The sequence below is a fragment of the Meles meles genome, chromosome 14, assembly GCF_922984935.1.
Source record: "Meles meles chromosome 14, mMelMel3.1 paternal haplotype, whole genome shotgun sequence".
Taxonomy (NCBI): domain Eukaryota; kingdom Metazoa; phylum Chordata; class Mammalia; order Carnivora; family Mustelidae; genus Meles; species Meles meles.
In genome coordinates this window covers 58714732-58740406 of record NC_060079.1, presented here as the reverse complement: position 1 = coordinate 58740406, position 25675 = coordinate 58714732, and the positions used below count along the sequence as shown (strand labels likewise).

The 25675-nt window shown below is 36.7% G+C and overlaps 1 non-coding gene across 1 annotated transcript; it reads left to right on the top strand.

The window, feature by feature from the left end:
• The first annotated feature begins 1469 nt into the window (after positions 1 to 1469).
• LOC123925383 lies at positions 1470 to 1578 on the top strand. Its single transcript, XR_006814981.1, has one exon. It is a non-coding gene; the product is annotated as a U6 spliceosomal RNA (small nuclear RNA).
• Positions 1579 to 25675: the final 24097 nt, after the last annotated feature.

Below are 25675 nucleotides of genomic sequence, written 5' to 3'. Positions count from 1 at the left end.
AAACAGATGAAAAATAATATTTAAGATGTGTTTTGACACTTCATTTTTATGATAATAATGTGTCTTCATATCTTTTACTTAACTTTGTAATTCTGATTTATACCAGTATTCTCCCATCAGCGGCTTCTAAAGGACAAAGTCATCTGTTATTAGAATTCTCAGGATATTATTTAATTAGAGTTTTGTGATTAATACCAAGCAGGAAAAAAATTCCGGGCACTTTCCTAATTGTCCTGTGAGAATGGCAAACACAATTATGTATCTATATTCATTCTTAATTTGCTTCCTTTCTTAAAATTAGAAACTGTAGGATAAAAATGTCACTTAACTCTCAAATATAATATCAACATGTCATGAGAAGTCAAATTTTGATTATTTTAAAAAAGTGTAGCTATTTTCTATTATTAAAAATTTCATTTAGTTTGAACTTATGAGTATATATTGGAAAATTCAGAAAAAGAAATTAAGAACTGTATCATATGCAGATGCTTCATTTAAGAATATTTTAATGTCCTTCATTTTCTTTTAACTCATATTCTAACATTTACATATCAAAATAAAACTGGATTCCATTTAGAAGTTCACTTGAAAAAGATTTTAAATACGTAATTTAAATTTTTCCAAGTCATGCCAGCCTGTGAGTATTTTAGAGTAGTAGTTACAGCACAATTGTCTCTCGTCTCATTTACTGTTATAGGAAATCAGCCCCATGCTGAGTCATCTATTTATGTTAATCTCCAGTCAATGTTACACGTGTGCTAAAACCCTCCAGATCTGGCAATAATCACCACTTTGCTGTAGCCATTTTCTCCTCTCCTTTACTGACTGTATTATTGATAAATTCCAATACAGATGCTACATAAATGCACTTCGCTTCCATCAGAAATTCTGATGCTTATGGTGAAAATGGAATCAATGCAGAAGGTATAGTCATTGATGATCCCAAATCTCTCTCGGCTGCTAGAAAGACTCTACAGGACTCAAAGAACTAGAAAGGGGCGCCTGGGTGGCTCAGTGGGTTAATGCCTCTGCTCAGGTCATGATCCCAGGGTTCTGGGATTGAGCCCTGCATGAGGCTGTCTGCTCAGCAGGGAGCCTGCTTCCCCCTCTCTCTCTGCCTGCCTCTCTGCCTACTTGTGATCTCTGTCTGTCAAATAAATAAATAAAATCTTAAAAAAAAAAAATTAGGAAGACCACCCTCTCATTTTTTTTTTCACATTGTTGACTTCGAATCTGAGCATCTCCAATTGCATCCTCAGTGTTTCTCCTTAGAGAAATAAGTTCATCAGCAGCTGAGTCTGTCTCTGCCACATTCATCGGTGAGCCTTCCTTCTTCTTTTCTCTTCTTTCAGCAACACAGAAAACCCTTCTCCTCTGACCTCTCATCTATTCATCAAACAGAGCCAACTATAAGTGAATTGTTAAACTCCGCTCACCCAAACAGCATAACTGTATAAAATAAAGAGCACGTGCTTGCCACAGCAGCCTGTATACCACAACTGGAACAACACAGAGAAAATAAACATGGCTTCTTGCGTTAAGGATGACATACAAATTTGTGAAGCATTCCATATTAAAATTTTTTAAGAAGTTGAAAAATAAAACACTGATTTAATTTTGAAGAAGAAAAATCCATCTGTGACTTCAGGTTTCAGCTACAGTATGAAAAGAACTTGGATATTAGCACTCCTGTACTTACACCGAGAAAAGAAGTTAAATTGAAATTCGGTGACTTTCTTAGACTCATTGGAGATTTGTGAGTCCCATGGCATATGAACACCCCAAATTCTAGAGAGACTGCAAGTATAGAGAATCACATCAGAGTTGGCTTACCTAGAGTAGAAGGTACAGAAACCATAAACTGGGAGGACAACTTACATAGTCACTTTGGTGACTTGCTGGAGGCTGAGCGTGGATTAGCATGAGTTGGGCAACCTGGTGAAAGCTGCAGTAGTAGATGGGCCTTCCTAATTCTGTTGATTTCACCCCTAGGAACCCACTAAATTTTAATAGTGAAGACACAAGAAAAATCCCATATTCCTGGCAGGGCAGGAGAAACGTAACCATTTTGAAATACAGGTAGATAATTCTACAAAACAAAGGCCTACTCTGCGGGGGTGGGAGGGGGGAAGATTTTATCAGAGCCTTATCCCACCTGGAGGGAAAAACAGTTTTACAGCTGCAGACCTACTTAGCCAAACTGTTTCAGATAAGGGGAAGGGAGGTGGAAGACTTGGAGACACTTGTGAAGGTCAAGCCAGGAACCAAGTTCTACTAAAACACTGAGATTTAATAAGATTACAGATTGCTATCCATTACCTACTGTATGCCCTCACAACAACAGGGCTCCAGCATAATAACACTGAATTATAGCTAAAAGAGCTGCAAGGTACAGGGTATATCTAGGGAGGTGTTTTTAGAAAAACCGAAAGACCATGAGGGAGACAAAAAGAAGGACACTACAGAAATCTGAAGCTTTCACAGTTCTCACTATGGCAAATACTAAACATAGCCCAACTCCTTGCCAGATTAACATGAATCTCACACTGAAATTGTATTTATTTTGCTCTTTGTCAATTCATATGTCCAGTTTTCAACAATAATTTATAAGGCATGTTTAACAGGCAAGAAAAAATTCAGTTTTAGTAGACAAAACAAGCATCAAACCAGACGCAGCTATACTGCAGTTCTTGAAATTGCCAGACAGGGACATTAAAAGTACAATGACTTAATATGCTAGAATAGTAATTTAAAAAAGTAGACAGCAAGCAAGGCAGATGGGTACTGTAAGCAGAGATGGAAACTACAAAAAACGAGCTAAAATGAAACACAAGAAGCCAAAAACGCTTTCACACAAACAAAACAAGGTCTTTGATGGGCTCCTCAGTTAGACTTGAAATGGCCATGGAAAGAATCAGTGAACTTTAAAATATGTCTGTAGAACCACCCCATCTGAAATGCAAAGAGAAAAAAGACTGTAAAGCAGAAAAGTATATTCAAGAACTGTGGGATAATTTCTAAGGTGTAGCATACATAATTGGCATATTAGAAGAAGAAGAAAGTTAAAAATATGCAGAATAAATATTTGAATAATAATGTCAGAGAATATTCCAAAATAAATGGCAGATTCAAACCTTAGATCCAAGAAGCTCAGGGAACACCAAGCAGGATAAATAGCCAAAAACGTATAGATAGGCAATATATTATGTTCAAACTACAGAAAACAGTGACTACAAAGAGAATCTTGAAAGAAGCCAGATTAAAAAAATACCATTCCTGTATAGAGGAAATGGATAAGAATTGCAATAAACTTTTTATCAGAAACCATACAAGCAAGGAGAGAGTGAAGTAAAATATTTTTTTGTTTGTATCTACCTATGTAATTTTTAAAAATTTTTAATTTATTTTTTTATAAACATATAATGTATTTTTATCCCCCTGGTCTGTAAGTCACCAGGTTTACACACTTCACAGCACTCACCATAGCACATGCCCTCCCCAATGTCCATAACCTCCCCTCCCAACACCCCCCCCAGCAACCCTCAATTTGTTTTGTGAGATTAAGAGTCACTTATGGTTTGTCTCCCTCCCAATCCCATCTTGTTTCATTTATTCTTCTCCTATCCCCCTAACCCCCCATGTTGCATCTCCACTTCCTCATATCAGGGAGGTAATATGATAGTTGTCTTTCTCTGAATGACTTATTTCACTAAGCATGATACCCTCTAGTTCCATCCACGTTCTTGCAAATGGCAAGATTTCATTTCTTTGATGGCTGCATAGTATTCCATTGTGTATGTATACCACATCTTCTTTATCCATTCATCTGTTGATGGACATCTAGGTTCTTTCCATAGTTTGGCTATTGTAGACATTGCTGCTATAAACATTCAGGTGCACGTGCTCCTTCGGATCACTACGTTTGTATCTTTAGGGTAAATACCCAGTAGTGCAATTGCTGGGTCATAGGGTAGTTCTATTTTCAACATTTTGAGGAAGCTCCATGCTGTTTTCCAGAATGGTTGTACCAGCTTGCATTCCCACCAACAGTGTAGGAGGGTTCCCCCTTCTCCGCATCCTCGCCAGCATCTGTCATTTCCTGACTTGTTAATTTTAGCCATTCTGACTGGTGTGAGGTGATATCTCATTGTGATTTTGCTTTGTATTTCCCTGATGCCGAGTGATGTGGAGCACTTTTTCATGTGTCTGTTGGCCATCTGGATGTCTTCTTTGCAGAAATGTCTGTTCATGTCCTCTGCCCATTTCTTGATTGGATTGTTTGTTCTTTGGGTGTTGAGTTTGCTAAGTTCCTTATAGATTTTGGACACTAGCCCCTTATCTGATATGTCATTTGCAAATATCTTCTCCCATTCTGTCAGTTGTCTTTTGGTTTTGTTAACTGTTTCCTTTGCTGTGCAAAAGCTTTTGATCTTGATGAAATCCCAATAGTTCATTTTTGCCCTTGCTTCCCTTGCCTTTGCCGATGTTCCTAGGAAGATGATGCTGCGGCTGAGGTCGAAGAGGTTGCTGCCTGTGTTCTCCTCAAGGATTTTGATGGATTCCTTTCTCACATTGAGGTCCTTCATCCATTTTGAGTCTATTTTCATGTGTGGTGTAAGGAAGTAGTCCAATTTCATTTTTCTGCATGTGGCTGTCCAATTTTCCCAGCACCATTTATTGAAGAGGCTGTCTTTTTTCCATTGGACATTCTTTCCTGCTTTGTCGAAGATTATTGACCATAGAGTTGAGGGTCTATTTGTGGGCTCTCTGTTCTGTTCCATTGATCTATGTGTCTGTTTTTGTGCCAGTACCATGCTGTCTTGATGATGACAGCTTTGTAATAGAGCTTGAAGTCCAGAATTGTGATGCCACCCACTTTGGCTTTCTTTTTCAATATTCCTTTGGCTATTCGAGGTCTTTTCTGGTTCCATATAAATTTTAGGATTATTTGTTCCATTTCTTTGAAAAAAATGGATGGTATTTTGATAGGGATTGCATTAAATGTGTAGATTGTTTTAGGTAGCATAGACATTTTCATAATATTTATTCTTCTAATCCAGGAGCATGGAACATTTTTCCATTTCTTTGTGTATTCCTCAATTTCTTTCATGAGTACTTTATAGTTTTCTGAATATAGATTCTTAGCCTCTTTGGTTAGGTTTATTCCATTTGTGGGTGCAATTATAAATGGGATTGACTCCTTAATTTCTCTTTCTTCTGTCTTGTTGTTGGTGTACAGAAATGCAACTGATTTCTGTGCATTGATTTTATATCCTGACACTTTACTGAATCCCTGTAAAAGTTCTAGTAGCTTTGGAGTGGAGTCTAGATGTGGGTTTTCCACATATAGTATCATATCATCTGCAAAGAGTGATAGTTTGACTTCTTCTTTGCTGATTTGGATGCCTTAAATTTTTTTTTGTTGTCTGATTGCTGAGGCTAGGACTTCTAGTACTATGTTGAATAGCAGTGGTGATAATGGACATCCCTGCCGTGTTCCTGACCTTAGCGTAAAAGCTTTCAGTTTTTCTCCATTGAGAATGATATTTGCGGTGGGTTTGTCATAGATGGCTTTGATAATATTGAGGTATGTGCCCTCTATCCCTATACTTTGAAGAGTTTTGATCAGGAAGGGATGCTGTACTTTGTGAAATGCTTTTTCAGCATCCATTGAGAGTATCATATGGTTCTTGTTCTTTCTTTTATTAATGTGTTGTATCACATTGATTGATTTGCGGATGTTGAACCAACCTTGCATCCCTGGAATAAATCCCACTTGGTTGTGGTGAGTAATCCTTTTAATGTACTGTTGAATCCTATTGGCTAGTATTTTGGTGAGAATTTTTGCATCTGTGTTCATCAAGGATATTGGTCTGTAGTTTTCTTTTTTGGTGGGATCCTTGTCTGGTTTTGGGATCAAGGTGATGCTGGCCTCATAAAATGAGTTTGGAAGTTGTCCTTCCATTTCTATTTTTTGGAACAGTTTCAGGAGAATAGGAATTAGTTCTTCTTTAAATGTTTGGTAGAATTCCCCTGGGAAGCCGTCAGGCCCTGGGCTTTTGTTTGTTTGGAGATTTTTGATGACTGTTTCAATCTCCTTACTGGTTATGGGCCTATTCATGTTTTCTATTTCTTCCTGGTTCAGTTGTGGTAGTTTATATGTCAATAATATATATATTATAGACATATATATATATAATAATATAATAATATATCTCTATATATATAGAAATAGGAATGCATCCATTTCTTCCAGATTGTCAAATTTGTTGACATAGAGTTGCTCATAGTATGTTCTTACAATTGTCTGTATTTCTTTGGTGTTAGTTGTGATCTCTCCTCTTGCATTCATGATTTTATTTATTTGGGCCCTTTCTCTTTTCTTTTTGATAAGTCTGGTGAGGGGTTTATCAATCTTATTGATTCTTTCAAAGAACCAGCTCCTAGTTTCGTTGATTTGTTCTATTGTTATTTTGGTTTCTATTTCATTGATTTCTGCTCTAATCTTTATGATTTGTCTTCTCCTGCTGGGTTTAGGGTTTCTTTCTTATTCTTTCTCTAGCTCCTTTAGGTGTAGGGTTAGGTTGTGTACTTGAGACCTTTCTTGTTTCTTGAGAAAGGCTTGTACCGCTATATATTTTCCTCTCAGGACTGCCTTTGTTGCATCCCACAGATTTTGAACCATTGTGTTTTCATTATCATTTGTTTCCATGAATTTTTTCAATTCTTCTTTAATTTCCTAGTTGACCCATTCATTCTTTGGAAGGATGCTGTTTAGTCTCCTTCTGGAATTCCGCTGCTGTCCTAGGTATTGAACCTGCTTTCTTTGTTAGATGAACTTCGTCCTGACTGGATTTTTGTTGATCTTCTGGGAGAGGGGCCTGTTGTAGTGATTCTCAAATGTCTTTGCCTGAGGCAAAATTGCACCGCCCTTACCGGGGCTCAGAGTACGTAATCCGCCCGAGTTCGCTTTCGGGAGCTTTTGATCCCTGAACGCTTTCCGTAGAGTTCCAGAGGACGGTAATGAAAATGGCGCCCTCCCAGTCTCTGGCCCGGAGGAGCTGAGAGCCCGGGGCCCCACTCCTCATTGCGCCCCCAGAGGACAGCACCCAATCACTCCCGTATCCCTGGCCTCCAGCCGCGCTCTGAGCTCACCCAGCCTGTGACCTCTTCACGGTAACCCCAAGCTGAGAGCTCAGTCCTCGGCTCTGTCTCTGTAGCTGGCTTCCCTGTTCTAATACCTGCGAGCTCTGCACCACGCTGACACCCCTGATCCTTCTGTGACCCTGCGGGACCTGGGGCCACGCTGACCCAGTGTAGGCTTCACCCCGGTTTAGCCTCTGGAGCAATGTCCCTCAGTGGAACAGACTTTTAAAAGTCCTGATTTTGTGCTCCATTGTTCTGCCACTTGCCAGGAGCCAGCCCCTCCCCCCGGCGGTCTATCTTCCCATCGTTTTGGATTCACTTCTCTGCCAGTCCTACCTTTCAGAAAGTGGTTGATTTTCTGTTTCTAGAATTGCTGCTCTTCTTCTCTTCAGTCTCCCGTTGGATTTGTAGGTGTTTGCGTTGTTTAGATAAGTTATCTAGCTGATCTCCTGCTACCTGAGGTAGTCTCAGCCTGCTACTTCTCTGCCATCTTGACTCCTCCCCCTGAAGTAAAATATTTAAATATGGAATTAAAAACAAGAAAACCCCAAACATCAAAAAACCCACCAACTTAAAATTCTTTCTATATCAAAGTGATTCTGTAAAAGTGAAGGGGTGGGAAGTCATCAAAGATGGAGGAAAACCATGAGAGACTCTTATCTATAGGAAACAAACAGGGTTGCTGGAGGGGAGGTGGTTGGCAGGATGGGGTCACTGGGTGATGGGCATGAAGGAGAGCATGTGATGTGATGAGCACAGGGTGTGTACATGCAACTGAGAAATTGTTGTTGAACACTACGTCTGAGACTAATGATGCACTATGTGTTGGCTAACTGAACTTAAATTTTTTAAAAATGTGAGGGGGAAATAAAGCAGACAACCAAAATCTAAAGGAATTCATCACTACCAGACCTATTCTGCAGTAAATGTTAAAAGTTTTTTAAGAAGAAGGAAAAGCACATAGGTCAGAAACACAGATCCATATAAGAAAAGGAAGAGTGTCACAGAAAGAGTAATTGAGGGCAAATAAAATCTTTTATTTTTCCTATCTTTAATGTAATAGATAACTTTTCAAGGAATGATACAAATATATTAGGTGATTGTGGCCCATAATGAAATTAATGATGGCAATCTTCTAAAGAATGGAAAGGAGGAATTGAGAATACTCTATTATAAGGTGTCTCCATTACTCATGATATGGTGTAGTATTATTTGAAAGTGGACGTTGGTTAGTTATAAACATACGTTGAAAATTCTAGGGCGACCACTAAAAAAATTATATAAAGAAATATAGTTGATATTCCAAGCTAGGAGATTAAAATGGAAATCAAATACTGCTGGTCATCTGACTTTGTGCTTTTATAAATTATCTTGTCTTCTGTAGTTCTTTTGCATTTCCATACGAATTTTTTAATCAGCCTGTTAACAACAGCAATGAAAAAACACTATGCTTTTGTTTCTAATGCATTGAATCTTAGGTAATTTTGAGGAAAATTGATATCTTAACCATATTAATCTTTTAAATTCTCTCTCAAGAATGTTTCGTAGCTTTAGTGTACAGGTTCTTGGTTATCTTTCAGATTCACCTCAGACGTTTAATATTTACAATGCTCTTGTAAATGGTATTTTGAATTTTAATTTCTGATTGTTGACAGTACTAAAAATTATGATTGCTTTTTATATATTGATCTTGTGATCTGTAGCCTTGCTAAACTGAATTACAATTCTGGCAGAATGTTTCTGTATGGTTTTAGCTGTGGCTTTTTATAGATGCCCTTTTTCAGGTTGGATTGTTGAGGAAGTTTCCTTCTATTCTTAGACTGATGACAATTTTTTTTTTTTTTCACGTGGTGTTGGATTTTCTCTGGTCCTTCTCTCACATCTGTCAGGATGATTATTTGGCTTTGTCTTTTATTCTATTAATAATGTATAAAATAATGCTTAGAGCCTGGGCTGGGGTGAATTAGATCAAGCGCTTGGGCTCAAACTTTGAGATTGCTCCAGGGTCATGCAGGATTGAGTACTTCTTTAAAATGCTCTGCACTCAGCTCACTCTAGTACAGGACCTGATACTGGCTGATTTTCAAATGTTACATAACCATTTTATTGCTGGAATAAATCCCAATTGGTCGTGGATGTTGACTTTTATAAAAATTTTGTTGTATTTATATTGTTAATGTTTGGTAGAGATTATATATATGTATATATGTGTTTATATATGTTTATGTGTATATGTTTATATATATTATATATTTTATATATATATATATATATGTTACTAGGGTAATACTGGCTTCACAGAGGGAGTTCGGAAGTGTTTGCTCATCTCTGTTCTAGTAGTTTGTGAAAAATTGTTTTTTTCCTTTAAATGCTTGGTGGTATTAATTTGTATGGCCATTTGAGTCTGGGCTTTCTTTCCCTTGTTAGAAGTTTCTTGTTTATTAATTATATTTCCTTATTGGTAATAGGTCTATTAATATTTTATATTTATTCTTGAAGCTTTGGTAAATTTTGTCTTAAAACATTTTCCCATTTTATATAATTTGTTTTTTTTCCATTTAATATAATTTGTATAGTTTGTTGCCATAAAGTTGTTCAAGGGACTTCACCCTAATCCTTTTACTTTCTGTACTGTCAAGAGTGATACTGTGAATAGTGGAGCCTCTTTCAGGCTTCCTTTTTGTAATTTGTGTCTTCTCTTTTATTTTTTGGTCAGACTAGCTAAAAGTTTGTGAATATGGTTTAAATTCTGTTATATTTTATTGTTTATATTACATTTCATAAATTTGGATATGTCTTTTTTTGTTTTATTTAGTTCAAAATATTTTCTGACTTCTCTTGTGATTTCTTATTTGGTCAACATGTGTTTGTTTATTCCCCACATTAATGGATTTCCCATATTTATTTGTTCTTAATTTCTAAATTCTTTCATTTTTAAAACATCTTAGATGATTTCAGTTCTTTTAAACATATTACAGAGTGTTTGAATACACAAGTCTATCTTGGAGAATGTAGATGCCCAGTTGAAAATCCTATGTATTGTGTTACTGTTAGGTAGAGGGTTGCTGTGACTTCTGTTAGGTCAGATTGATGGGAGTTTGAGTCTACTATGCCCTTGCTAACTAGTAATCTTTTCAGCTGTATAAACTGAGTAATATGTATGCAGATTGCCAACTATGAATGTTGTCTGTTTCTTGCTTAAATTTTGTTTTTGCTTCATTTATTTTGTGGATCTGTTTTTAGATGTGATAGATTAATACTTGTTTATCTTCCTGATTTGTTGACATATACAGGGTAATTATAAATGTCCCCCTTTTTCCTCTAACACTCTTTTAAAAAAAAATTCTTGTGTCTTTTTTTCTTGATTAACTTTTATTGATCTTCCTTCTGGCCAATTCTTAAATATGGTTTTCTTTAGATCTTTGAACACATATACAATAGCTACATTGAAGGCTTTTTCTGCTAAGATCAACCTTATAGTCCATGCAGAGGAAGTGTCTATCGACTGCTTTCTCATGAGTTATGCCTTGTTATTTCTTTGCATATTTTGTAATTGCTAGTTGAAAAGTGGACATTTTCAACATTATATTCTAGCAACTCTGAACACAGATTCACCATCACAGAGGTTGTTGTTGTTGCTTTTTGTTGTTGAGTGGTTTGCCTGGCCTAATTTTGTGGCATATATCTACACCAAAGAATGCAACCCCTAGTGCCCAGTGGGGGCAGAAACCATATCTGTTCCTGGTCACTATTTTACTTTCAGATGCCTTGCTAAGATCCCCACAGCATGTAGTATTTCTGTGCATTCCGGAACAGATTGTAACTCAGAGAACTCCCAACTGCATGAAGGCTTTCTCTGAACACTGTCTAGTCCCCAAAGGTGGAAAACCTAACATGCTAGGGAGGGAGTTTTCCCTCCTAGAAAGAGCTCTCAATAGACATATGCCAGGGTTGGTGGGTTGATTTGTACTGTAAGCTGCTCTGCTCTTTGGTGGTTTATTTCTGAAAACTGTGTTGTTGTTGTTGTTTTTTAGATTTTATTTATTTATTTGACAGACAGAGATCACAAATAGGCAGAGAAGCAGGCAGAGAGAGAGAGAGGAGGAAACAGGCTCCCTGCTGAGCAGAGAGCCCGATGCAGGCCCCGATCCCAGGACTCTGGGATCATGACCTGAGTCGAAGGCAGAGGCTTTAACCCACTGAGTCACCCAGGTGCCCTGAAAACTGTGTTCTTAATACTGTTAGCAATATTCACAGAAAGATTAAACTCCAGTTGTCCAGAGAGAGAACTTGGTAGAACACTGCCCTTTAGGCAACATTAAATGTTACCTTTTCCTTATCCTTTTTCCTGACATTTTCTGGGGTCACATTCCAAAGAAACCTCTTGTATGGGAATCCTTGTCTCAAATTTAATTTTGAGAGAATTCAAATTTAGTCAGACCAGTTTTTAGGATGAGCAAACAGAAAGGCCAGATAGATTGAGATTTGTCATCAGAACCTGTTTCTTGCCCAAGTGTTTTTGTTTGTGATAGAGCCATTAACTATACAAGTGAAAATTTTGTGGGATAGCAAATATTCTTGACTAACTTTGCACTAACAGTAGAAAACATAAATTCACACATTTTTAGGAAAAATTGTCTTCTGGATTCCTAGACTTAAAAAAAGCAAACTTTGAGTATTTCTTTCATTAGATGTTTACTAAAGCCTAATAATGTGTTGTGCCACTCATTTTCTTTCTTCTCTTCTCTTTTCTTTTCTTTTTTCTTTTCTTTCCTTTCCTTTTCTTTTCTTAGTAGTCTCCGTGGCCAGCATGGAGACCAACATGGGGCTTGAACTCATGACCCTGATTTCAATACCTGAGCTCAGATCAAGACTCAGACACTTAACTGACTGAGCCATGCAGGTGCCACCTCTCATCTTTCTGTTGACTAGTCCATCCATCCAGTGATCCATTCATGCAATGACTCATTCATCCATCCATCCTTCCAGAATGCTTTCTTGAACAAGTAATGCAGACTAAGGCATTTATTTTCTTAATAGACCATAATGACTTACTGCTAGTAGGAAACTAGAAATTTGCTGATAATATAATGGAGATACTACATGTACCGGTTTTATTTTAGTCTACAAAGAAATAATTATTTGTATTTTCACTTTAATTAAATTTGCTCAATAAATGTGTATTGTATTTATCAGCATGTTCTATTAGAATATGACCCTCTCAAAAACTATTATGGATTGAGATGCCTGGGTGGCTCAGTTGGTTGCGTGTCTGACTCTTGGTTTTGGCTCAGGTCATGATCTCAAGGTTGTGAGATTGAGCCCCACGTTGGTCTCCATGCTCAGTGGGGAGTCTGCCTGAGATTCTCTCCCTGTCCCTCTGCCTCTCCACTCTGCCCACCCGCCAATGCTTGCATTCACTCTCTGTCTCTCAAAATAAAAAAGTATCATGAATTATAGAAAGTGTGCTGAAAAACCTATCTCCAAAAAGCATGTCAGAGCTTATGTCTGAACCCTTAATTATAATTCTGAATAAGTCAAAAGTGTCTTATTTCATAATTTTAAAGAGGTCAGAAAAAATATTAAAAATTCAACTCTTTCCTGTAGAATATCTGAATTCTTTCCTAACAGGTAGTACTATAGTAGTCTTGCTTTTGATAGAAAGCAGATGTCCTCTTGATGAAGTGATACTTTATGAATCACAACCTTATTCCCCCAGATTCAGTAAATGCAAAGACATTTCCATGCTGGTACATCAGATTTACAAGTTTGACATATATAGTAGTCATGTAACACAAAAACTTTGTTACCAACAAAGGGACGCATGATTTAGGATGAATTTTGCCCGCAGTAAATTCACAAATACTGTTAACTGCTAAAGTGAGATGTAAGATCTCCATGTCAAACTTTGTATATGTCTCCCGTATCATTCATTTCACTGCACAGAAGATTATCCTTTTTAAGTGTTTTCTAGTTGACTTTACAGAATAGGAAACATTAAACGTACTTCATGCTTAGAAAATACTAAAGAAGTATACAGAGCATTTATAATGACACTGAGGTCACTTTCCAAATAAGTGTTCAGGACTATCAGACATTCTTTCTTGCCTTGCTATTTTAAATTAAGTATACAGAGCATTTATAATGACTATCAGACATTCTTTCTTGCCTTGCTATTTTAAATTAAGATAGTTAATTCAAGAAGTTGCTTTAAAATGTTACATCTATGTATATGTAAATCAATACAGATCAGTAATAATGACAAATATTTGTTATTCCTTACATTTTTATAAAGACAATTAAAGTGCCAGAAATCAGATGTGAAAAGAAATGGAACTAGGTTAATATTAGGTTATTAAACCTAATAACTAAGTTTTTGTGTTTGTGTTTTGTTTATAATAAAAGAATGTTAACCCAAACTCTCTGAAGAATTAGACACAAGTGATCTGGGATATTTTAATTGCGGGAAACATGTTTCTGAAGTAAAATTATGAGAATAAGTTTCTTACATGTAGGATTTAGTGAAGTGTCACCTAAGCAGGGACAGATATTTTTAGGTCAATAGGAGATACTTTTCATGTTTGAGAAATATGTCTTCTGAAAATTTACATTTATATTTTTAAATTCCTTTTTCTTATATATGTGAAGCTGTCGATAACTAAAATGAGGCCTATCTACCAGAATTTTTGCAAGCTATAGTATAGATCTTTTAAAAGATTATTTACCAAGTAAGAAAACAGGCAGGAACAGATGTGCAGAGATTTTCCATGGTCTGTGTGGAACTTCTGCTTTCTTCCTCAGAGAAGAAGAGATCATATAAAAGGCAGGAGGGGAGAGACTCAGGGGGAGGATAAAGGAAGCATCTGTTACTTACAAGTAAATGGATCTGGACTGTTTCAGAATGTGTGGGAAGAAGTCAAAGAGTGACAGGTAAATGGTTTCAGCATCCCAAATGTCAGTGTTTGATGTGGGGTAGAATAGGAGTTATTTCTTAAGACGTAAAAGAGGAAACCAAAAATGAAAACAATTTTGGTGGTTTTCTATTTAATCCAGTGGGAGAGAGAAGGAGGGGGAGGACGCGAAATCTTCTCCAGGAAAGTAAGAGCTAAGTGTAAAGTATCTGGCTAGCTGATCATCCCTTCTGAATGCTGTCTTCTGAAGTGAGTTTACTAATGATTAAAACAGTGCACCCTACCTATGCATGGTCAATCAGCCTAACCAATGAAATTACTGTGGAAATAATCTAGGGAAAGTGAAAGTAAAAATGGATAAACATTTTGATCTCTAAAAAGACGACTCGACTCTACTTATTTTTTACATGCATCAGCTTCTTTAATAACTCTAGAAGTAAGGAATAATTATGCTGATTTATAAAACTCGGGTGATTTAAATAACTGGCCCAAAGTGAGCTGCATTTTACAAATTCTGTCTGACTTCAAAAAGCCTGCCTTTTCGCTACTCTACCCCTTCCCATCTTTTGGGGGGGAACATGAGTTATTTATCACATACTTTTCTGCTAACTGAAAATTTAAAAATTATAAATATTTAAAAATTTAAAATACCTAAAAATATATATGTATCTTATTATGCAGAATTTTGGCATGATCTAGTAAAATATCAGATGCTAAGGCGCTAGGTGGATTGTCTGTTTCAAAAAAAAAAAAAAAGACGTGCATAGCACATGACCTCAAATAGATTCTAACATGCAGATCCAAAGTCAGAAAGTACTTGTTGATGACCATATGTCTTAAGGAGAAAGTTTGTAAGATAATATATAGTTCATGAGCATCCTTGTGTGATCCAGAGAGGACTGACTTGGGTGTCCACAGCTTCTGCATGGGTAACTGCCATCTCTTTCTAATGATACTTTGGGGAGAAGACTAGAATGACCTTCCCCAGCAGTAAAATATAGTAACCCTTTAGCACATGTCTCCCCAACTATAACATTTCAAGAGGAATCTTAAGGGATAGCTGGTAGACAAATGGATATCACTGAAATATCATTCAAAAGTGTAAGCCAGGGATGCCTGGGTGGCTCAGTGGGTTAAGCATCTACCTTTGGCTCAGGTCATGATCTCGGATCATGGGATCAAGTTTTTGCATCGGACTGTCTGCTCATCAGGGAGTCTATTTTCTCTCTCTCTCTCTTTCTCGCTCTCAAATAAATAAATACAATCATTTAAAAAAACATAAGTATAAACCAGGAGTAGACTCTTACTCTTGGGAAAGCTAAGATAGAACAGGAGTCTTAGCGAGGAAGTTTATGTTTCTCTCTGGGGGAAAAGAAACAAGTGGAGTCTAGTTGGCAGCAATGGAAGGAACCAAAGGCAGCCTGCCCAAGCTTTGAGAATAGCAAACCCCAGGGCAAAATCCAAACCCAGAAACTAGGTTTTTACTAATAATGAATTATAATGGAAAAATTGGATTTTGAATTATCGGAGTTTTTTTTGAAACAGACAATCCACCTAGCGCCTTAGCATCTGATATTTTACTAGATCATGCCAAAATTCTGCATAGTAAGATACATATATATTTTTAGGTATTTTAAATTTTTAAATATTTATAATTTTTAAATTTTCAGTTAGCAGAAAAGTATGTCATAACTCATGTCCCCCCCAAAAGATGGGAAGGGGTAGAGTAGCGAAAAGATTAGTTTTCAGAAATGCTTTTAAAGTTACTTCAGGAGTGCTTGGGTGGCTCAGCCAGTTAAGCATCTGACTCTTGATTTCAGCGCAGGTCATGATCTCAGATTTGTGAGATTGAACCCTGCGTCGGGCTCCATGCTGAGCATGGAACCTGCTTATAATTTTGTCTTTCCCTTTCCCTCTGCCCTTCCCCACCCTCCTCTCTTTCCCTCTCTAAAATAATAATAAAATTTTAAAAATTAAATACAAAAATAAAAACAACTTCAAAGCCTTACCTGTTTGGTTAAATTACTTCATTCTCCTTATGTGCATGAAAATAGACATTTTAGAAATAAGGAATATAGTAGTGGTCATTATTATAGTAGTGGTTTGTAATATAATTTGAGTGGTACCTCTCCCAAGCCATGTATCATAGTTTTGAATGTCTACCATTGGAAGACAGAGTTCTTTTTTGTAAAGATCTTTTCTTTTTTAAAATTTTTAAAGATTTTTAAATTTATTTATTTGAGAGAGAGAGCATACAAGTAGGGGGAGCAGCAGAGGGGGAGGGAGCAGGAGAAGGTTCCCCAATGAGCAGGGAGCCTGAGGAGGAGCTTGATCCCAAGACCCTGGAATCATAACCGGAGCTGAAGGCAGACACTTAACTGACTCAACCATCCAGGCGCCTCTATAGAGATATCTTCTCAATATCACTAAATATCATCTTGAAATGCAAATATTCTGGTAGGTAACATGCATTAAAAAGTAAACACTGAGATGTTTTGACCTTTTAGTCTGACAGGCGACCAGAGAATATTTCGTATGATTATCTGAAAGTTTTGTGTCATTTGTAGTGAAGAGGATAGGCAGCCATCACTATTTTTAAGGCATTCCAGGGTAAACAACAAATACTTGTTTTTAAGTTTAATCAGTTATGAACATTTTTCTTTTGATTAAATTTAGATATATATTTAATATATTTACTAACGTTTTGGTTTTAAGTTTGTCATACTATTCTTGCTCTCTTATTTATTCTTACTTTTGTTCTCCTTCCTTGTATTTTGAATTAACTAAATGTTCTTTTATTATTTCCCTGGTTTTCTTCATGGCTACTTAATATTATACATGAATCCTTGACTTACTAAAGTCATATATATCAGACTTATTAAAATTTAGCATATATTTTTGTATCAGCAACTTCCCATAAAATCAAAGGATCTTAGAGCACTTTCAATTCATTTTTCTCTTTTAAAAGATAGTCTTTTAAAAATATCTTTATTTTTAATTTAAATTCAATTAATTAACATAAAATGTATTCATTTTGGAGGTAGAGAGCAGTGATTCATCCGTTGTATAAAACACCCAGTGCTCATTACATCACTCACCTTCCTCAATGTCCATCACCCAGTTACCTCATCCTCCCCCACCCCTCACCCCTCTAGCAACCCTCAGTTTATTTCCTATGATTAAGAGTTTCTTATGGGGGACGCCTGGGTGGCTCCGTTGGTTAAGTGTCTGCCTTTGGCTCAATCTTGATCCCAGAGTCCTGGGATCAAGTCCCACATCAGGCTCCCTGCTCAGTGGGGAGCCTGATTCTCCCTTTGCCCCTGCTCCTGCTCTCTCTCTCTCTGACAAATAAATAAATACAATCTTAAAAAAAGGAAGAGTCTCTTATGGTTTGTCTCCCTCTCTGATTTCATCTTGAGTTATTTTTCCCTCTCTTCCCTTATGATCCTCTGTTTCTCTTCCCTTATGATCCTCTGTTTCTTAAATTATTTTTAATTAATTATTTACTTGAATTATTTTATATTTCTGCTGTTTTGAAATTTTACAAAATGGTCCATGTTTCTCACTTCTTTCATGAAATATATTAAGAGTTCACTGAAAGTTGACACTTTGAAACTCAAGTGACATGTGAAATCCTGAACATAAATGGGCTTGAAGGTAGATCGTGGTGAGAAATGATGAATAGTTAGACAATGAGTGTGAAAAACAAATTAGTGTTTACATCATAACTTTAAGTTAACCTGAGGACAACACCTGGATCCTCAATACTTCTTTCTCCATAAACCAAATAATGGCAGCATGTGATAAAAATGATTATCTCCTTGATTAGGCAATATGAAGATTATTGAAAAATATTTCCTGTCAACAAACATATTATAGTTTATTATTGCATATTAAATATCCTATTATCTTCTCTTATAAATTTATGTTAGTCCTAAATAAGTTGTATAGTATTTAAATAAAGAAAATAAACTCTTTATGGCAAAAACATTAGAATCAAATCTCCAAAAGCTTCAATATTGTAAATGTTTGTTAAAATTCCATTCTATCAACACTGATAAGTAAATGCAAGAACATATATTTTTTGGCCCTCATTGAAGATATCCTAGCATATTTTTTCCAAGCATATTTTAAGGCACTTCTTATGCCTCTATGACTGCAGACAAATAAGGGGCTACCAAAGCACTAAAGCTGTGTAATTCACCATGGCTCATTTGCACAGAAAATTACAGAACTTGGAGATCCTGGGCACAGAACAAATGCCCATTAGCATTAGACAGGCACCAAACACTTCAGTCCAGAGATGATTTGGCTGCAGTATTCTTGCCTACATGCCAGTTATGCTCTTATAATACAATGAGTGTAATAATAATTTAAAAATATGTTTGTAAGATTCTAAATTTATAAACATTCATTTAAAAATAGTTGGCAGCTGTGTCATGGTTCAGAAAAAAATACATTTATTTAGCCAATTTTATGTTCAAATTATCATGCACAATCAGGCTCCAGTCCCCAGTTTTCCACAGAATAAATAACTGTGTGAGTACAAGAAGATGAGAAAAAAAATTTTTTTTTCAAAAGCTGAATATGACTTTGTCTTATCATATGAAAAAAACAAGTTTGTAACAGTTGTTTTATGTGAAAAATTGTATTGTGATATATTGAAATATTGGAAGACCATACTAATAATCGAGCATTCCTTTAGTAACTCACTCAACAAAATTTGGCAAAACCTCTTGTGTGAAATTTGTGATGCAATTTTTTAAAACTAAGAATGTTCCCAAAATCCTGTATAGTCTTCAAGGAGCTATATTTCACTGATTAATTAGCAGAGGATAAACATTTTTCCAAAGGTAAAAAGAATGATAGAAGTAAAAGTATTCTTTCTCTACAGTCTGTACATCACAAGCAGTATGACAGTAGTATTAATTTAATCTCAGTAAAAATGGTTGAGTAAAATAGAATTACGACTTACTTTTCACAACTCACACATTTTATTTCAGAATTTTTTATAAATTTCTCTATTTCCAACACTTAATTTCCATCACTAGGTTTCTCCCAACCCCCAAACTCCCAAAAGCTGTCAAGATACTGTATTTGAGGAAAAAATATTTTTTTATATTAAATTAACATTATCATAAAATAATCTATGTACCTTTCCTGCTTTAAGATATTATTACTTGTGGTTTTGCATTATATCTACAACAGTTGAGCAGAAGACAATTTTAACAGTTGTATGGTAGGCATCTCTAAGATGGCCTCCAGTGATCTTGCCTCATCATATTTATCCAGCTCTGGGTAATCCTTTCCCTTTGAGTATGTGTTGGATTTATTAATACTTCTAATGCATGGAAGATCGCAAAAGTTTGGATGTTCCTACTAATACTAAGTTATACAAAGACTATACAGTATGTCTTAGTTACCACTGTCTCTCTTACACACACACTTTCTCTAAGGAAAGCCAGCTGCCCCATTTTGCCTTATTGATAGGCTCATAGGGCAAGGACCAGAGGAAGCCTCTGTCTTATAGCCAATGAGGAAAGAAGCCCTCAGTCTTAATAGCTCACAAGGAGTAAATACCGTGAATAGCCATGTGACTGAGCCCTGGAGTTAGATCCTCTTCCAGACCTGCCCTCAGTTGAGGCTATGTCCCTGGTTGTCAGTTTGAGCACAAGTACATGAGAATTTGAGCCAGAGACACTTTGCTAAGCTTTGTCCAGATCCCTGACACACAGAAATTTTGATACAACAAATGCTCATTGCTTTATATCTCTAAATTTTAAGGTAATGTATTATGCAGAAATAGATAACTAATACAAGTTGTTTATACGATGCTAGTTTTAATTTTTCCCAGTGATGACATCCAAAAAATAGTACAGCTCCAGACACTTGCCTCTATTCTTACAGCCTGAGTTCACAACTTGAAAATGTATTCAACATGAATAGATTCAGATTAACCAAACCCATAAGAGATCTCAAAATAATACTTTATAATTTTAAAAAGAATTAGATTTGCTGAGAAATACAAGTGTCAGGACTTCGGCATTATATTGTTCCCATATGCATACTACAAACAAAATTTTATAGACTTCAAATTTTCAATCTCAGGAAAAGTCTCTTTCTTTTTTTTGCTTCCTGCAACTTCAAATTTTGAACATTAAATACTTGTATAAATTCCAGAGATAATTATATATTCTGCCTTTTAAAAAAATCTGCCTACTTCCAAATAATTTATTAAAATAACTAAATAAAGATAGTTTGATGTGTTTTTTGGAAGAAATATTGCAAATGCTGGTGGATAGAAAGTACTCCCTGTGTCTACATTAGCCATATGGCTTCGTGTGCTGTAAGAAGCTCTGTGAAAATAAGAGATTTGTAGAATTAAATAGCTGATAAAGAGAAATTACAAATATGGGAAAAAACACATTATGACATTTAATTGATTTTTAAAGTGCTAGTAACAGGGGATATGAAGGATGGAAAGTGGTCTTATGAATCAAGGTTTGATTTTAAACTATAGCAATGGACTTATATGACCTATCTAGATAAAAAGATAATAGAAAATGAAAGGGTAAAAGTAAATGCACATTTTCGGGGAGAATAAGGTACTCTGTGCTTTAAAGAGGCAGTCTGAGAAGATTCCACATTATTCAGAGCCTTACAGCAAACAAATAACTTGTTGAAGCTGATAAAAAGAATGGCCTGTGGGGAGGAGACAAAGGGAGAATGACTGTTGAAGATGATACCTGGGATGTATGACCAATCAATTCATTGCCTCTTTTGAGTCTTATGGGCATGACTCTTACTCTGTAAGCTGGGGGACAAAATAAATGTCAAATTCTAATTTTTTATTTAATCTAATAAACTTCGCTTTGAACTATATTCTTGCATGCTTGCTGGAAAACGCAGTGTTACTATTAGAACTCCTTTGTCCTCCCTGGGGCCTGTGCAATAATTTGGAAAGTACTGCTTCAGTGGGACAATTACGCACAAAATTTTAGACTGATCCTATTACCCCTGGAGCTTAATGTCCAATCTAACTGGATGTATTCTGCACCATCCTCTATGAGGCCTTGCTACCTCCTTAGCAGGTGAATATAAAATAGAGCCTGAGTCAATGATATCACAAGCCTATCTGATCTCAATAATCTTTAAAAAAAAAAAAAAAGGAGGTAAAATAGAAATCTACTATCTTTCTTCCTATTTTAAAAGATGTTCTAAGGAAAGAAACAAAACAAAACTCTCTTATTTTGTGGATAATGTCCTACAAAATGAGAATTAAATGGGAAAAGGATAGGAAAGGAAAGCTTTAAAACTTTTTAAACATTAATTAATATTCTGTGAAGTACAAGAGGATCACAGGACTTGCTACCATACTGGAATGGGGTAGAAAGTGTTGGAGGGGGGACTACATAGAAGAAAACAAATTAGAATCAAAATAAACATTCAAACTATACTTTTATGAGACTGTTAATAGGTGTGATGAATACCAGAAAGGAGAAATAGATATAATCCTAAAGTTAGATATAACCTAAATAGATATAATCCTAAACTCAAAATATAGATAGAAAAATAGGATATCAAGACAATTTATAAAATTTTTAAAATATGTTCTGAGAAGTATTTTGAAAGAATAATGTAAGAGATCACAAAAGGAATCATTTAAGGCCTCCAAGAATAGATAGAATTATGACAGACAAGATAGAGTTAAAGGCACTCTGACTTGATTAAAAGGGGGAAGTGGAGGCACAGAGGAAGGAACTACAAAATCTGAAAAATGTGTACGAGATGGATATTTACTCAGAAAGAGAACTGGTGCACTGATGCATGTTTGTCTTAGAATGGGTGCCCTTGAAAATATAGTCTGAGGAAAATCTTATATAAATTAATACTTTGTAAAGAGGTATGGAAACCAAGAATGCAGTTTTGACTGATTGAAAGAGGTAGTAAAACTGAGAAAGAAGGGTAACAGTTTTGGAGGTACATATTGAGCTGGCTACCACTTTTTAATCTGTGTAACTTATAACTAAACATCTCAGAAACTTTATCTGGAGAGTCATGTTAATTTCTGGAAATTATTTCCATGTGAAGGAAAAGAGAATTTATCTTGTGACTCCAGTGTTGCACTGATCAAATGTTTTTCTCTTTGAGATAACTTCCCTGCAATTCTGGTTGTAAATGCATGAGCACAGTGTTAGTCCAATGTTATCTTATGACTGCGTCAAAGAGGAAACCCAATATTGCAACATAAGTATGTGTAACATGGGCAAGAGACATGGTACTGATGGTTATGCACAGGGGGTCATTGTCCATGACATCTAGGATGACACAGTTTGTCAAGTGTTCCAGTTCCAAGAAGATCTGTGGTGGTTCATAAAAGTTGCTTAAATAGTCTGCACTGGCAACAGGAATCAACCTTCATGCCTTCCAATACCCAGCACCCACTCTATAATATGGATCTCTTTTGGTGAAAAAAAAAACACATATTTTCACTACCTTCCTGAGAGGCAAAATACAAATCCATTTGTCTCAGTCTCTATCAATGAGCTTTGGTTCTCACTGCTATAGCCAATCCCAAGTCCATAATTGGTACTGCATCATTTTCTTCTTCAATCATCCATTCTAGCTCCTTTTTTCTCTTGCCCCGTGCTTCAGTTGGTCTGGATTATTTGCCTGGTGGGAGAAAACCAGACCCTTAACTGTCTTATCTTTCTTAGATCCCATTTTCTGCAGTTGCCCATTTGTAGTTATTAATGGGATTGAAAACCAAATCTTCACACAGTAAACTCCATAGATTTTAGGCATACTCCTCCTTAACCGCATTGTGTTTCAGTATCCTTAGCCTCTCATGATGATTAGTGTGAATTTTCCCTTCTCAGTTGTCAATTATCAGCACAGTAACTTCTTTCCCTGGTGGATCCTTATGACCCACCAGGGTAAGAAGTCAAAAGTGTCTAGGTAATAGTTAATTAGTTTAGTTTTTGGAATTATTCTGTGTTCCTTGTAATGTGATGCCTTACTCCAAATTCAAGAATTAAAATCTGTAGTAAGATAAGGCCTAATAATGCAGGGAAATGAAGCACAAAATTCGCAAGTGGGTTACTGGCAATAAATGAAAGTGGCCAACCCTGCGTTTACCTCTGTGTTTCCAGACTTGGCTATTCCAGATATTAGGAGCATTGTAACATGTATTGGCCATTTGGTCAAAGCATATACTAGATCCTTGAGAACAGTGGGCGCCTCAGTTCTTCATGATTCCGTCCCGAAAATGACAGTTTAGCTTGACCTTTCATAGGTCGTTCCAATATTCTGTGTAGCTGTACTGGGTTATGAGTACATAGTATCAGCATGATGATTTTCATGTCAAGATGATCAAGGTTAACAATGACCTGAAGAAGCATTGCCAAAGCCTAAGGATAAGAAATTGATAAAGCACTACTGTACACCCCACATAAAAGCAAATTAATTTTGATCATTTTTACTAATGGGGTTTGAAAAGAATGCATTCACTAGATTAATAGCTGCATAACAATTGCCAGGGGCTGTGTGGATCTGTTCCAGTAAAGATGCCACATCTGGCAGAACAAATGGAATTGAGCCTGCCACTTGGTTAAATTTAAGATAATGTAGAATGTGGCAGTCTTCTGATCAGAGGAGGGGTGGGCACCAATGTGAGGTGACCCGATCAGGTAGAGGGTGGAGGAGCAAGCCATGAAAGATTTCACCCAAGACTGAACAAATGAGATAGAAGTTTATTAGATACTTTGCAAGAGAGCAGCATGCAGGGCAGGAGGGGAGGGACTGATTGCCACAGACAGTGGAAGGGAGCTGTTGTTAAGGGAGAAGCTGAGGATGTATAGGAATGAATGGAATTAATCCTTTTTGGTACCTGTATCCAGGTATAACCCATGGGTCAGCTAGGGCTTATGGATATTTTGAGGTGGGTTGCCTAATGGTCCTGTTCGTATGCAGCCAGAGGGTTGGGAGTCACTGTGTGCTCTTCTACCCGACTCGGGTTTCCATTGCTCAAGTTGGTTGCCTAAAAGCAGTCTCAACATAGAATAATCTATCATACGCTACCTCCCCCCCCCCCCCAAAAGGGGGAAGATCATAAAAATGAACAAAGGCAGATATAATAGGATAGGAAATTGTATCTTCTTTAAGTATTTGGGAGTGTTCATAATCTCTGCCATTTCACCAAGTAGACATAGCATGACTTCTGGTTTAGTGCCTTTGCTGAATTGGAAGGATAGGAATGAGACAGATTTAAGACTTGTCCCTTATTCCTTTCTACTACAAATTAGGGGAACTGTACAAGTGTTCAGCCAACTGTTTGATATAATTATTCTGATTTTGTTCTCAAATACAAGGAATAACCTAAAAGTAGTGGAAGTGGTTGTGATAACAAGATTCTGCTTTGGTGGGCTTGAGGTTTCTCCCAAACAACAAACAAAGCTCTGGACACTAGCTGAATGTCCTACAATTCAACTCACTTGACACTGTCTACTTGGGAATAGCATCAGATTCCACAGACCCAGGGTTGAGTCTTATGAAACTGTTTCCCTCCCCTCGTCCCTGCAACACAGACACACCCAACTTCAGATACCAGTTGGAAGGCCCGTTTGTTCCCTGTGCTTCTGACCAACAACCACTTACGGATTGGTGGTTCCCATGATGCCCTTCTTGGGTTCAATTAATTTTCTAGACCACCTTATAGAACTTAGGAAACCTATTTACTCACTAGATTACTGATTTACAAAGGCTATTAAAGAATACTTAAAAATCAACAGCCAGATGAGGAAAGAAATAGGGTGAGATATAGGGAAAGGGCACAAAGCTTCCATACCCTTTCTGAGCACCAGTCTTCCCAAATTGCCACACATTCATTGTCCCAGAAGCTCTTCAATCCTTTGGGGTTTTTACAGAGGTTTCATTATATAGGTATGATTGACTAAATGGCCAGTGGTGATTGAGCTAAAACTGTAGCCCCTCTTCCCTCCCTGGAGGTCAGGGGGTGGGACTGAAAGTTTGAAAGTTCATTCCTCTGTTGATGAGCTGCCATCCTAGATGTGTTCCAAAAGTTGCTTCATTAACATTTAAAAAGACCCCTTTATGGCTCTCATCCCCTAGGAAATTCCAAGACTTTTAAGGAGCCAGAAATAGGAATAAAGACCACATACATATTTCTTACTATAAATCACAATATCACAGGAAGGCTGGCTGGCTCAGTCAGTTAAGCATCAGACTCTTGATTTCAACTCAGGTCATGATCTCAGGGTTGTGAAATTGAGCCCCAGCTTGGGCTCCGCACTTAGGTGGAGTCTGCTTGAGATTCTTTCTCTCTCCCTCCCCCTTTGCTCCTCCCCCCACTAATGCATGGACTATAAATAAATTAAATAAAATCTTACAAAAATTTTAAAAATAAGTTCCAATATCACAGTTATGTCTGTGCACTCAGTGGAATGACTGTGAGATGGACTCGAGTCAAGATTTCATTTAGCAGGGGTACTTTATAACTACTCTGACTGAGAGACCATGATGGCAATTCACATCACCCGTCACCAGTTTCAGATCGCAACAGTATCCAAGGAGCCCTCATGATTTTCCCCATTGTATAT